At 33.2% G+C, this 15,880-nt stretch overlaps 1 long non-coding RNA gene across 3 annotated transcripts; it reads left to right on the top strand.

Moving 5' to 3' along the window:
* Positions 1-9,745: 9,745 nt before the first annotated feature.
* LOC107893544 (uncharacterized) lies at positions 9,746-11,494 on the top strand. Of its 3 annotated transcripts, XR_001682864.2 has the most exons (6): positions 9,754-10,076; positions 10,303-10,367; positions 10,455-10,537; positions 10,646-10,713; positions 11,043-11,156; positions 11,272-11,494. It is a non-coding gene; the product is annotated as an uncharacterized lncRNA (long non-coding RNA). The 3 variants fall into 3 exon arrangements; XR_001682862.2 differs by having other exon boundaries at positions 9,746-10,076; positions 10,441-10,537; positions 10,646-11,156; XR_001682861.2 differs by having other exon boundaries at positions 9,751-10,076; positions 10,646-11,156.
* Positions 11,495-15,880: the final 4,386 nt, after the last annotated feature.

Here is a 15,880-nt window from a genome sequence, read left to right as displayed (position 1 = left end):
TTTCTCAAGCTATTTGCTCATAGTATGCCTCATCTTTATCCATTTCTATATTCAAATGAATTTTTTAATCTATTATTTTCGCAATGTTACATCATCTCTTTCGCTTTTCATAAGGTGTTCTAGTTTATTAATCAGACTCTTTGAAACTTCTGCTCTTTCCCGTTTAATTTTTCTTCCCCAAATAGTTAGACTCGTTGCTACCTCCACCAACTTTTCTAGTATTGTATCTGAGCTACCCTTCCAAATTCGTTTTATTTCCTTTTCAAAGACTCCTTTAGCATCCACCAAAACTCAAATCTAAAAATTTTTCAATTATCACATAGATTCTCTTTATCAGTTTTAATTAACAATGGGCAATGATCAGAAATGGAATGTGATAAATGTTGAATTGAAAAATTAGGAAAATAATCCAACCACTCTGCATTGGCCACTCCACGATCCAATCCTTCACGAATATTCATTTCAGGTAAATTCCCCCTCTCCCAAGTGAAACGAGCTCTAGAGAAACCAACGTCTATTATTTGACAGTCTTCTAATACCCTTACAAAATTCTCCATTCTTCTCTCATCTCTTAGCATCCCAACTTTTTTTTTTCAAATGAGTAAAGAATTTCGTTGAAATCCCCACAAACCATCGAGGGAGAATGTTGGTTTCTCCCTAAATTTCTAAGCAACTCTCACCCTTCCTCTCTATGTCGCACATCCGAAGGCCCATAAAAACCTATAAAACACCAACTCTTATCCCCATAATCCATCATTATACCGATATCTATATGATTCTTCGAGAAGATTCTTAGCTGCACTAAATCATTACCGTTAATGCTAGACTTAATCTACCTCTTATACCACCAGTATCCACATTTATGCCATTATTAAAATCGCATTTCCTGCGAACCTTATCCATTTGATTTCCAGTCAATTTTGTCTCCATTAAGAAGACAATTGGGGATTGTAAATCTTCAACATATGTTGAAATCTTCTAATAGCCCGCAAATTCCCCAATCCGTAGACATTCAAGCTTATCATTTCCATTGCTCCCGGTCAACTTACTATTAGCAACCGCTTATCCTTGTTCAAGTAGAACATCAGTGTTCTCTAAAATAAAATTTGACAAATTTGATAAAATAGAAACATCACAATTCCCAAAGTCCAACTTGAACCTTTTAATACCCCCTCATGACCCATGGGTTTATCCAACTTATCCATTAACTTTGTGTCACACTTTCTTTTACCCATCACCATTCCTTCAATATTCATATAAAAAAATCCCTGTTTTAGCCATCTTTTTCCAACTATTTTTTAAAAATAAACTTTCATTTCCTAAGAACCAGCGGGCCCACTTAAAATCTCTCTTTTTCCACATTATTTACTACATCAATTTGGCATTAACTTTTCCCCCCATCACATCTAAATCAGTGGCATTAAATTGAGGATGAAAATTAGCAATTGAATCCCCAAAAGTATGACGCACATTATTAGATTCCAAAAAAATTAGAAGTCATCACTGATTCTAATTTCTTCTCCATATGCTGAGCAAATTCTGGCACCTCTTTAACCAGTGACTTACCAACGCTAGTCACAGCATCTTCACCCAAGTAATAACACTATTTCATTGATTTCTTTGTGAAAAAACTAATTTTTTTGCTTTCTTTACCTAACAAGTTGGACTCTGCTTTTAGCGCAATTGAGTATGGTTGTTCATCCTCCCCTTTTTCTCGTGCCTCAGATGAAATTTTAGTGTATTCCTTAAGTCCATGACCCAAACGGCCTCACCCAAAACAAAAAATTGACAAATTCTCATATTTGAAGGAAAGCCAAACTTTTTCTTGTATAGCAGTAGAGATAAAAATCACTCTCCTTAAAGGAATTTACGCATGTAACTGAATTTTTAAATGACAAAACTCACATTTTTTCTCCGGTTGAATAAGTCCTCCAAAAATGGTGCCAACCGTATGCATCAAATCTTTCTTGTCACACTCCGAAGGACACGACCAATCTTAAGCCAGTAAGGCGAACATACAAGTCGAATTTTACTTTTTTAATGGGATGAGTTAAACTATTAAAACTAATCAATTGTCTTAAAAAATTCCAAGGACATCCTTCTAATATCAACTCCAAATCCTTCTCATGTTCAAAAGAAATCAGAAAAAAGCTTTGATCCACCACTTAGATCTCAAGCTTCTTTTTCGTTTTCCATATACTCTTCATTTGTTTCCAAAAGCTATTCAAATTATAGGATTTCCTAGTCCAGACGGAGCATATCAATAATGGATTTTCACTCAGAACAACCAACGAACTTTTCACTGAAAGTTGAATAAGTTCCTCTTCAAAAAGGGATATCTTATCCCCCCATTCTCAAAGTCACCACTCACCTCCAACCCAACCATAAAGATATTGTTTCTCTGAAAAATTGAGAGAGAGCACTCTTGAATTTTCTCATAAATGTAACATCTTACTTTTTGTATCTCATAAATGTTACGCCTATGTGGCCATGCCGTGTGTCTCACACGGCCACCAGACACGCCTATGTCATAGGCTGTGTGGCATTCGAAATTGGAGCACATGGTCGTGTTCCAGCTCGTGTCTGACCCCATGTAACTCTCTAAATTGGGTCATACGGCCAACATACACACCCATGTGGCTAGCTCGTGTGCTCTAAAATGGCTATACATGCCCGTGTGCCAGGCAGTGTCAAACCTATAGGGTATACTTACTTATACCACACGGCAAAGTCACATGCTTGTGTGTGAGGCCGTGTGGAGCATATTAACTTGATTTCAAATTTAACACCAAGGGACACACGGCCATGTAACATGACCGAATGTTACACACGATTGAGACACACACCCGTGTCCCTGCTCATGTGGACAAAAATAGGCTATTTACCATGCCAATTTGCCACCCAAATTTGCATGTACCTACACAAACCCAATGGCACAAGTTCAAAACATATATGGGCATCCAAATCAACCACAACCAAGACAAAAATATACCATTTCCAATACTAACAAACAACATGCTTATAAACTCATGTTTTACCCAGTCAAAACATACCAAATACCAATTACTTCAAACATCAATATGACCAAACTTAAATAAGCATTATTTAGCCTAATTTCACAAGTATACTAATATCCACAATTCAACCGTTTGAACACTTGTAATATCTATAGCCATCAAGTATCATCCAACCATCAAACAATTCATAACACAAGGCATAAACACACACACACACACACACACACACACACACACATATATATACATAATTCAACATGTCAAAATAGACCAAAATATGCCATCACTCATGGCTATTCATACAACCCAAAACATATACATTTACAAGCTAATTCATTTGGCCAAATTCATTATCAAGTCATAAACAAAATGACCAAAGTCCCTATATATGCCATATACTTAAAATACCAATTTCATAGGTACTGATAGATAGGTGGATAGTGTGACGCGATTTCTAACGATCCCCGAATCTGAGCTAGCTTTGAAAACTATAAAACACAGAGAAATACACAAAGTAAGCTTTATAGCTTAGTAAGCTCGTATGAAATAAACTTAATGAAATCTCAAGATTATAATTCAGAAATAAGTAAGCTTTATAGCTTAGTAAGCTCGTATGAAATAAATTTAATGAAATCTCAAGATTATAATTCAGCAATTTAAATATAACAACAATTAGCATATATATTGGCTAACAGACCTTTCACATTCACAATTATAATATTAATTACATTCTTCACAAGTTTCTTCGAACTAGAACTTATGCAAATCACGTACATACCTGTACCATATCATACCTTCTCATAGTCAATCATTTATTTCATTTACTTGTTGAACCATTTGGAATAGAAGTCAGATAACCAAGGTTTTCAAACGGTAAGTACCTAAACCATGGCCCGAAGCCAAATCAAGGTAATTTATCTCTGAAGTACTGATATTATGGCCCAAAGCCAAATCAATCGATATGCATGGCCTAAAGCCAAATTGGTATAACTCACACCCAAAGTACTATATCATTGCCCGAAGCCAACTCAATGTATCCCCTAATGAGATGTCACTAGCATCCTAAACTATTCCTAAGGTTCAACCGGGATTTCGAATGTCAAATTGTCATCGAATCACTATCGTTTATATCCACAGTCTCGTATTAGCAATTTATACAATATCAAAGCATATAAAATACATTTTTATTGAAATTTATCACATACGAACTTACCTCGAGTGTGAAAACGACAAATTAAGTTGATTAGTTAATAACTTTAGTTTTCCCCCGATCTAGATCCAAATTTTACTTTTCTTGATCTATATATATTCAAAATTAACTTATTTAATAATCTATTTACTCAATTCAATCCAAAATTAACATTAGGACTATTTTACACATTTTCCCCTAAACTTTCATATTTTTACAATTTAGTCCTTATTTCATAAAATCACAAATTAATGAAATTCCAAATAATCCCATGCTAGTCGAATTACAATTATGCCCCTAACAGCCTATATTTTTCATTTATTTCACATTTTAACCAAAAAATTTACTTATTTCACAATTTAATCCCTATTTTGCATTTTCACTAAAAATCATTTGACAAAACTTATATATCTATCAACAAGCATTCATAATCTATCAAGAAACTCCAAAATACACATGTATTCATCAATGGCATCATTTAAAATCTTTAACATTTTTGCAAAATAGTCCCTGGGCTAGCTAGACCTAGCTGCAACAATCTCAAAAACGTAGAAATCATTAAAAACGGGACAAAAATTGTACCTTAATTGAAGAGATTAAGGTTTCTGAATGTTGAAGACAAAAATGACTTCTTTCTCTTTAGGTTTCAGTTGAAAATGGAGAAAGATGATGAGAATTTGATTTTGTTTTATTTTAATTTAACTTAAATCAGCCAATTTACTAAATTAACCCTTAATAACTTTAATATTCACATAAATGCCAAGCCACTAAATTCCATTAACTCCATATTGGGCTAATTAATACTTAGGGACCTTTACTTTAATGTTCTATAGCTATTAGACACCTTTAGCTAATAGAACTCCACTTTTACGCTTTACGCGATTTAGTCATTTTTACCGAATTAAGCATTCAAATGATAAAATTACTGAACAAAAATTTCACACAATCATTCAATCATGCTGTAAACATTAAAATAATAATAAAATAATATTTGGACCTCGTATTTGTAGTCCCGAAACTACTGTTCTAATTTGACCAAAAACGGGTTATTACAAAGAGTTCTTTTAATACGAAAAGTACAAGTGCCAACCAACCTTTAGAACTTGTGCCCATTAATGTAAGTGGTCCCAGAGCATCAGCGCCCGATGAGGTTTAGATTATTATGTGACTTTTACCAAATACTATTCTGGTTATGGATTTGTGTATCTAATGCACCGAAAAAGCGAAACCTTTGATAAATTTCGAGAGTTTCGTGCGGAAGTGGAAAAGCAATTAGGTTTATCCATAAAGAATCTTTGGTTCGACTAAAGTGGGGAATATTTGTCCGATAAGTTCTTAGGATACCACATAAAGAATTAGATTTTATCACAATTGACTGCGTCAGGCACTCCACAGTAGAATGACGTAATTGAGAGAAGGAATAGAATCTTACTTGACATGGTTCATTCAATGTTAAGCTATTCATAACTTTCTACTTTCTTCTAGGGATATATGATACAAATGGCTTGTTATATTCTGAATGATGTGCCAACTAAGTCTTCTTGTAAGACACCTTATGAACTGTGGTATGGAAAGAAATTCGCTCTAAATCACTTTAGAATTTGGGGTTATCCAGCACACGTTCTGGATAAGAATACAAAAAAGTTGGATGCATGGACAGAATTGTGTATGTTTGTAGGATATCCAAAAGGAACAAAGAGAGGATTATTCTACAATCTGAAAGATAATACAATTAAAGTTTCTACTCATGCTACTTTCTTCAAGGAAAGTTACATGGATAACTTTAAGCCTCAAATTAAAGTGGTACTTAAGGAACTTTCGGGAGTAGTAGAACAATCACGAAGTTTAATTCTTGAAAAAGTTGTAGAAAAACCTGCAAATGGTCAACAATATAGAGGAATTTGTCATAGTGAGAGAGTTTCTAAAAAACCAGACTTCTTCATCTATGATAGTAGTATTTATAATACGAAAGTCAATCATGAGGATGTGATCCACTCATATACGAGGAGGTTATGTAGGACGTTGATTCCAAGCTCTAGAAACAGGCCATGGATGCCGAGATAGATTCTATGAAATCTAATACAGTGTAGGAACTTTTAGACTTATCGATTGGGATTAAACCCATAAGGTGTAAGTGTATCTACAAGAAGAAGAGAAAAGTAGAAGGGAAAGTGGAAACATACAAAGCTAGACTTGCAGGGAAACTCTACACACAAAAAGAAGGCATCGATTACAATGAGACCTTTTCTCCTATAGTCATGCTCAAGTCTATCTGCATACTCTTATCTATTATCACCGCTGTTGGTCACAAGATCTAACAAATAGATGTCAAGATAGCATTCTTGAATGGCTACTTAATAAGACCATTTACATGGCTCAACTTACTAGCTATGTTGTCAAAAGAAAGGAGCAGAAAGTTTGCAAACTACTAAGATCCATTTATGAACTTAAGCAGGCGTCCCGCTCATGGAAGAAAAGATTTGATCAAACAATCAAGACTTTTGGATTTGAGACAAAAAGCTAATGAACCTTGTGTTTATAAGTGTATAAAGGAAAAAAATGTGGTATTCCTCATTTTGTATGTCGATGATATTCTACTTATCAGAAATGATGTAAGAGAATTACCATTGGTTAAACTGTAGTTAACTCAACAATTTAGCAATGACTGATGTAGCTAATTATATTCTCGGGGGAAGCTAATTAGATTCTTGGAATTCAAATCCTTAGGGATGCAAAGAATAAAATGATAGCTCTATCTCGAGCTTCATACATCGAGAAGGTACTGGAACATTTTGCAATAATCGATGTAAAGCCAAATGTTTAGCCGACTGTATCATGTTTTCATTTTTTTTTAGATGTTTGTCATTAGACAGTGGAAAAAAGAGAGCATATGAGTAAGGTTCTATATGCTTCGATAGTTGGAAGCTTTATTTATGCGATGCTTTGCACATGTCCAAATATTTGTTTCATAATAGGAATGGTTAGTCGATATCAAACGAATCTAGGTTTCAGGCATTAGCAAGCTGTAAAGCATATATTAATGTATCTTAAAAGAACCAGAGAATATATACTTGTTTTTTTCTAGGGAGGGCCTTACTCCTGTTAGATACACAGACTCAGACTTCCACACCTGTAAAGATTCAAGGAAATCGACGTCGAGAAATGTATTCGTTCTAGGCCGTGGAGCCATAGTATGGAGAAGTGTAAAACAAACTTCCATTGCTGACTCTATTATAGAGGTTGAGTATGTGGCTGCTTCTGAAGCAATGAAAGAAGCAATATGGCTTTGAAAGTTCTTAACCAAACCTGAAGTTATTCCTAGTATGGAAAAAGCTGTAACACTATATTATGATAACAGTGCTACAATAGCAAATACCAAAGAAATGAGAAGTCACATGAGGACGAAACACATTAATCGAAAGTATCACTTGATATGAGAGGTAGTAGTCGAAAGAATTGTAGATGTGATGAAAGTGGCTTTTGAAGATAACCTTGTAGATCTGTTTACTAAGACTTTTGTCACTAGAAGTTTTAACAAACACGTCGAGGATATGGGAATGCAAAACATGCCACATTTACTCCACTAAGGCAAGTGGGAAATTGTTGGGAAATGTGCTCATATTGTAGTAAAAATGTAACTATTTTCTATTTATTTGGACGACTAATAAATAAATAAAGTTAATCTCACATTTCACTATTATATCTTTTGTATTTTTTGTCTTTTATATTTTTCATGCATAGCAAACTTGTGACAAGCAAATATTAGCTCATTGATTGTCTAAAGTTCAAACTAAAGATAAGTGGCATTGTAAAAAACGTTTACATTACAAGAAAGACAATTTACTTCAGTAGATAATCTAAATGAGTCCGTAATCTCGTAAGAGAATCAAAGTAAGCATTTGATTCAAATATATTGAGAAGGATTATTATGTCGTCTACAATTCCAACTGGGGAGATGGCTAGTCTTGGCTATCGGAGTAGTTGACTCTACGAGTAAAGACATAAATGTATTCATTGGTAGAATGATACATTGGACTGGACTCAAGATGAATTAATTCTGAATCCATTTGTGAATTGATTCACTTGTGACGTTCATGGTGTGATTTACCTAAATCCTGAGTTAGTCATTGACCATGCGTATGCAACTCATATGCTTTGATATAAGTGGAGGCTTATACTTTAAAGATGATCGAGCTCATTGCCAATATGTTGGGTACATGACTTGTGTATGGCATAGCTTTACGAGCAATAGTGGAATTCATAGCTCAGTTAAAGAGTTAATAATATCCTCTCAATAGTATTGTATGGATTGATAAATATTGAACGTGGCCACGGGTTGCTTGTTCTCGAACAAGAAACTTATCACAATCATTTGTTAACAGTGATCATATTAATCATTAAGAAGACACAATGGTAACAATGAGATAAATAGGATTGTATTGAGTGAACAGATTTAACTCAAGAGAATGAATGATATCATATGAGGGTAACACATACATGACAGGTCATTGGACAAAGCAATTGGATGAATTCCATTCATAAAGAGTATACAATAAGGATATTTCAATTATGGTACTTCATTTAGACCGACTCCATGATTAAGTACTTGCGAATTATTGGAACAATGCTTCTACACATAATTGCAATCACTAGAGCCTAATTGTATATATCTAATTGGTCCCTCCGCTACCTCAAAAAAAGCTCAATTGGACTGCATTTGAATCAGAAGTAAATCATACGACTTTTGGAATAATTTAATTGAGTCAATTTATTCGATGTGGAATTAAATTAGGTGGTCGTGAGAATTGTTAAACTAGAGAACTTGATTAAAGAATTTTCTTGAAAATGTAAGTGATTTTCGGAAAATTAATTTTGATCAAATAAAATTAAATTAATAAAATTAATTAAAATTAATATAATACTTTTTGAAAGTTAATTTTCAAGTCAGACAATTAGTATACTGGGTAATTGAACTTGAAAATAAGACATGTGATCTTAAATTAGGCCTAGGAGCCCAAAATCGAGATCAAGACCAAAAAATTAGTTGAATCGAGCCCGATATGTAAAACTAGGCCGATGGTCCAATCGGTGGCTAGACCGGACCAGTCGGGTCGTTATTAACCCGAACCGAACCGGCACAGGGTTCCGTAAGGGTGTCGCACATGCATCATGGGACACGGCGGTGTTGACGGTTGAGACGTCGACGGTTGGTCGTCGGTGGTTAAGTAGTGGAAGAGTTACACTCCTACTAAAACTCTACCAGAGAATTTGATTTCAGATTAATTATTCCAAAAACATTATTTTATAGTTTAATATTAAAATTAATTTAATACTTATCTTAATATTATTTTATTAATTTAATATTAAAGTGATTATCTTAATATTAAATAAAATGTAACATTTATCTTAATAAATATTATATTAATTTAATATTAAAGTGATTAATTTTTTTTGAATAAAAGTTGTTGGATATTATTATTAGATAACCAAACCAAAATAAAGTAGAATACAATCCAACAAACAAAACAATAAAATAAATCCAATAGACTAGGCCCGATCTAGTAACCAACCAAAAGAGTGTGCTCTAGAATCTTCTACCCAACTACAGCAACAATTAATAAAATATCACAACTCGAATCTTCTACCCAACTGCAGCAACAATTAATAAAATATCACAACTCTTGAAATTTTTTTGGAAAGAACAGTAATAAAAACATCCATCTAAAATGCTTTCACCATTTCATCTACCTCTCCCTCGTCTCTCCATCTTCTCTGATTCGAATCTTTCAAATCCATTTTCTCTAGTCCTAGAAGCTAAGAACCTTTGACAATCCTTCGCCACCTCCATTGCTACATTGCTACTTTTTCAGGTATTGTATATCCCATATCCCATAGTTCTCCTCTCTTAATTACTTCTGTAGCCAACAGATGTGCTACTTTGTTCACAGCCCTATATCCATGCTTGAAAGATACGAAAACCTCTTTGTAAACAAAGACAATCTTTGATGATAGCATGAATTTATGGTTTATCTTTTATTTTCCTCTAAAATTTCTAATAATTGTTAATGTATCTCCTTCTATCTCGACGATCTATAGCCCCATATCTAGACCCAACTGTATCCCTTGCGTACACGCCAGTGCTTCAACTACAAGCAGAGAGGGTACATTTTCTTTTGGCACTGTTCTTGAACCCACTACACTTCTCTGAAAATCCTTACCACTATGCCTGAATAGGACTTGTTTTCCAGTTTTCTATATGCAACATCCACATTGATTCTGACCGATGGATCTACTGGCGGTTTCCAGCTATTTTACCTCAAAGTTGGCCTAGGTAGGGCATTCTTTATCCCATCCAAATCTATAATGTAATCCTTCACTAATCTAGTAAGTTCAAACCTTGATCTTCTTTTTCGTTTATGAACCTATTTATTTCTATCAGTCTACAGCGCCTAAACCTCACATGCAATAAAATGACACTGTCGAGTAGGATTATTAGCAAAGAGCCAGGTAATCCACTCCATGAATCTCGTTCTTTCTAGTTCAATTGGCCATGCACATTTTATCCACTGCCATATGTCTTTGTTGTAGCACAGTCTTTGAATACATACTCTCTTGACTCAACCATCTCTCTACATTTTGGGTATACAGTACTACTCGTCAATCTTTTGTAGTGAAGATTACTAATACTAGGGATAAAAATTTTTGAGCACCTCCATATTGTAATTTTTACTTTGGAAGGCAAATTTAAATCCCATAGCTGTTTGTAAAATTGATTGTAATTTGCCTGGGCTTGTAATTGTTTCGAACTAGCAGCTTTCTGTAAAATCTGTTTGTAGGCACTATGAACAGAAAAAACACCAGTGGGTTCACCTCACCAGAATAAAAAATTAGCATGTGGGGTCTTCGCTAGAGGGATAGACATGATCCTATTGGCATCTACCTCGTCAAAGGTATTTTCTATTTTGTCCCTTTTCCATTGCCTTGAATATTCATAGATTAGATCTGCCACCATCAATATCTCTAAAATACTGTCATTTCTTGCAACTCTGAAATCAACTAAACCAGGTAGCCATGCAGAGTCTCTAACTTGATTGTTTGTACCAGTACCAACTCTCCAGCACATCTCTTCTTGAAGTATACCCTTGGTGGAGCAAACATGTGGAGTTGTTGACCTATACTTGTTGAAACTTATGGAATACTAGAAATCAATTGATCTTTGAAGGTACCAAAGAAAATCATTTAAACATTTGGCACAAAGCTATAAAAGAAGCTGAAGAATTAAACTTGACTTTGGAAGTTCGTAGACTGTTGTCAGCGATTTCTACCTCTCAATAGATATCCCCTGGCCAAGGTGGTATTAAAAGTAATTGTGACGCATCTTGGTGCTTATAAATAATGATAGCAAGGACAGCTATCATATCCAGGGATTAAAATAATATTATTATTGTGTAGGAAAATCGGGTTTGGAAAATGCAGTGAAAAATAAGTTTAAGGAAAAAAATTAGAGTTTTAAAAATTTTCCAAAAATAAGAACTTTGTTGTGATATCTAAATTAATAAACTCTTAATTAAAATCGAACCTGAACGCTTCGACTGAGTAGTCTTCTTCGTTATCTTTAAGCTCACGTCTTCTGAGTGTGGGCTCGCTTTGAATCAGAAAAGTTTTCACAAAATTACTAGTAGGGTAATTTTACAATTTCTCTAAACTTCCGTGTCAAGTTGTAAATAAGAAACATATATTTAGAAATCTTTTGAAACAATTTTTTAAGAGAATTTTCTCTCTATAGTTTTCTCTTAAATTCAAGTGTGAAAAATAATTACTTGTGGCTCTTTTTATATAGGGAGAGTTTAGAGAGTTCAACTATTATTAAACTTAATCATTTTAATATTAAATTAATATAATAGTTATCAAGATAAATATTAGATTAAATTTAATATTAAATCTATTAAATTAAAATAATATTTATCTACAAGATAAATATTAAATTTAATCACTTTAATATTAAATTAATAAATACTATCAAGATACGCATTAAATTAAATTTAATATTAAAACTATTAAAATAATATTATTTTTGGACTATTTAATCAAAAATCAAATAATCCCGTAGAATCCCAATAGGAGTGTGATTCTTCCACTGCTCATCCGTCGAAGGACAAATCATCGGCCACCGGAATGTCATCGTCGCCGTCGTTGGTACTGTTGTGTCCGATGGTGCCATCGCACATGCAACACCTCGAGTCGGTTCAATTGTTCTCGGTTTGGTCTGAGCCTAGTGATGGCCTAGCCGGTCTGATCTTGCCACCGGCTGGACCGTTGGCTTGGTTTCACATACCAGGTCTGATCCGAATAGTTTTTGGGTCTCGGCCTCGATTTTGGGTTCTCGGGCCCAATTTTCTATCTCAGGTCCAATTTTTAAGTTTAATTACCCATTGGGCCAATTGACTAACTTGAAAATTAATTTATAAAAATATCATATTAATTATAATTAATTTGATTAATTTAATTTTATTTGATCAAAATTAATTTTCCCAAAAATCATTGAAATTTTCCAAAATTAATTTTTCAATAAAATTCTTTAATCAAATTCTCTAGTTGAACAATTCTCACGATTGCCTAATTTAATTCCACATCGAATAAATCAACTCAATTAAATTATTTCCAAAGTCATAGTATTTTCTTTTGATTCAAATGCAGTCCAATCGAGCTTTCGTGAAGCTAGCGGTGGGACCAATCGGACATATACAATTAGGCTCTAGTAATTCATCTTGGGTCTAGTCCAATGTATCATTCCTCCAATAATTACATCTATGTCTCTACCCATGGAACCAACTATTCTGATAGCCAAGACTAGCTATCTCCCCAATTGGAATTGTAGGCGATATAATTATTCTTCTAAGTATTTGTATCAAATGCTTACTTTGATTCTTTTACGAGATTATGGACTCATTTAGATTATCTACTGAAGTAAGTTGTCTTTCTTGTAATGTAAACGTTCTTATAGTGCCACTTATCATCAGTTTGAACTTAGAAAATCAATGAGCTAATATTTGTTTGTCACAATTTTGCTATGCATGAGAAACATAAAAGACAAAAACAAAAAAGATATAACAATGAAATGTGAAATTAACTTTATTTATTTATTCATTGTTCAAATACATAGAAAACAGTTGCATGTTTACTACAATTTGGGTACATTTCCCAACATATCGAAGATGCAAATTCTATTATTATTACCCCTTATGTTCAGGTTGTAGAAGATTTAGCGGTTCGTCTTACAGCTTCATTTATTGCGAGAAGAAAGTGGAATGATGTGGTGTTTGAATTTGACAACAACGATCTGATCACTTCTTTTAAAGATGACATTTCATTGTACTGGAAATCTCGTGAAGTTGAAGCTGAGATTTTTTATTTAACTAGTTCTTTTAATACTTGTTCCAGATGTATTCCCAGGTCTTGTAAAAAAGTTGTTGATTGTATTACGAAACTAACTACAAAAATGTTATGCTTAGTGGATTGTGTTATGTTCCCCTTGATTCTCTTGCTAAAGTTCTTAGCAATGATGCTTTTCATTAGTAATGAATCATATGTTTCTTTATGAAAAAACTTTTCTTTTAATCCAATAATAAAATCTTTTTAATCTAAGCTTCTCTATTAAAATAATAATAAAAGTTTTCATTATTTTATCTAAAAATTACAATCATCATTCAATGATTTGATTAAAAATATCCAAATAGTTTAAGGGATTATAATTGATACATTGTCAATAAATGAGTCCTATGCACTATCAATGTACCACAATTGTCACGTCATTAATGAGCAAAATAAGAAAATATTGGAGGATTTTTAATAAAAAAATAAGAATTGTTTAAACATAATTTAAATTAATTAAATTTTTTATCTTCATCTCTTATAACAACACTAAAACCTTTTTATTTAGGGTTCTCAAAATTTTTGGGAATAAAAACTATACCAAACAAAGACAATCCCTTTTTTTTAATTTTGTTGAAATAATCAATTTAAAGTATGATTTTACTTCACCATAATCTTGATTCATGCTTTCTTTTTGTCGAATGCAACAATTTTCCATTAAAGAGGGAGGGTGTTTACAATATGGAACTGAAATCAAGATTGAAACTTTCTTCCTTTTTGCTAAATATGATTTGTTACAAGTAAAATTATATTTTAAGTCTAACTTCATGCTTATATTCATAAAACATTATTTGGTATAAGTAAAATAATATTTTAACATTCTTTCCCTTTTTTTTTTTCAATTTCGAATGTCTATACTAATAAAATTTTGTGTGGGAGAGATAAGAAAGTCACAAAGGGAGAAAATATAATTAATTTTAAATAATTTTTAGGTATTTACTAAAAAATATTTTTATTTTTTTATTATTTTGCTCATTAATAATATGGCGAATTATAGTGCATTGGACTTATTCACTGACAGTGCGTAAGATATAATCCCAAGCTTTAATGTCTATAACAAATGAACATATATAAACGAGAGTCGTGTCCAATTGCCACTGTCATATGGAAGCTCCCTTGTCAATCGAAAGTGCAACTTTTAATCTGGGTGGCTAGAGAAACAGAATTATGTGTAATGATAATCGAAAAACTAGGAATTTAACTAGTTTAAAAGCATGTGATGTTTGTGGTTTTGGCCAGAAGGATGTTATTTTGCGAGATTACGTTACTTATAAGGACGTCTAGCTACAATTCCTAGGAAGTTCAGTTGTTAGCAACTTCTCTTCTTTTATGGTTGATCGTTGGTGGCACTGGAACATAATTGAAACCAAGGACATGATGTTGGGGATTGGAAATGGCCTTATGTTTTTGCTTACATTTGTTGGAGACTTTGGAAATGGAGAAATGGGACTTGTTTTCCAAATACAACCCTACCACTTAGTTGTAAGATCAAGTTGATTAGTAGCTCTCTTAAGGAATTTTCTTATTTGTGGAGAGTTCGGGATCCAATGAAGTTGAAGCATAAGATGTTACTATATTGGGAGAATCCAAAGGCTGGCTGGTACAAACTCAAAGTGGATGGTAGTTGGAGATCAGAGCGAAATTTTGCAAATGTAGGTGATGTAATATGGGATAGCTCAGGGCACTAGTCTTTTGGATTTTTGGTCAACCTTGAGAATTGCAGCATCAATAAGCAAAGTTTGATTTAGGTTGGTAACACTCCAATTTGCGCTTTGATTGAGGTTGGAAGACGTTCTGAGTTTGCTGCTTATATAGAGGTTTTGTAGCAAATGTCGAGCTTTCATTTGGCATTACAAGTTTTGAAGGACAGACCATAGTTTTTATTATTATTATTCCTTATGGATTTGAAGAAGTTGCTCTAATTTTTTTTTTGTATTTTATCTAGTGCTCTCTGTCGTGCTTCAAAGGTGTTAGATAAGATTAAGAATTGAGGAATGCATTTGGACTGAGGTTTGGCTATTGTAAAACTTATGGTGTGGCATTAGTTATCGTTAGCTACAGAAATATTCATGGCAAGTTATTAACATTTATTGGTCTAAATTTGTCTAATAGAGTACTTATTCTGAGAATTGTTGGATTGGTTATAATTACATATGGTAGTTTAATATTAGTTTGCAAGTTAGTGGGAAATGAAAAATTAGTGTGAGGATGTAGGTCAATGGTTACAATATTATAACTTTGG

The sequence above is a fragment of the Gossypium hirsutum genome, chromosome A13 (genome assembly GCF_007990345.1).
Source record: "Gossypium hirsutum isolate 1008001.06 chromosome A13, Gossypium_hirsutum_v2.1, whole genome shotgun sequence".
Taxonomy (NCBI): Eukaryota; Viridiplantae; Streptophyta; class Magnoliopsida; order Malvales; family Malvaceae; genus Gossypium; species Gossypium hirsutum.
This window is presented reverse-complemented; position numbering and strand designations above follow the sequence as displayed.